Here is a 235-nt window from a genome sequence, read left to right on the forward strand (position 1 = left end):
TAGCCAGCAGGTTACTACAGCTATATATATATATATATGATAGACTAGATGTAGCAGCAGGTTACTACAGCTATATATATATATATATATATATAGACCAGATGTAGCCAGCAGGTTACTACAGCTATATATATATATACATAGACCAGATGTAGCCAGCAGGTTACTACAGCTATATATATATATATATACATAGACCAGATGTAGCCAGCAGGTTACTACAGCTATATATATA

The sequence above is a fragment of the Oncorhynchus keta genome, unplaced genomic scaffold (genome assembly GCF_023373465.1).
Source record: "Oncorhynchus keta strain PuntledgeMale-10-30-2019 unplaced genomic scaffold, Oket_V2 Un_contig_2209_pilon_pilon, whole genome shotgun sequence".
In the NCBI taxonomy this organism is placed as follows: Eukaryota; Metazoa; Chordata; class Actinopteri; order Salmoniformes; family Salmonidae; genus Oncorhynchus; species Oncorhynchus keta.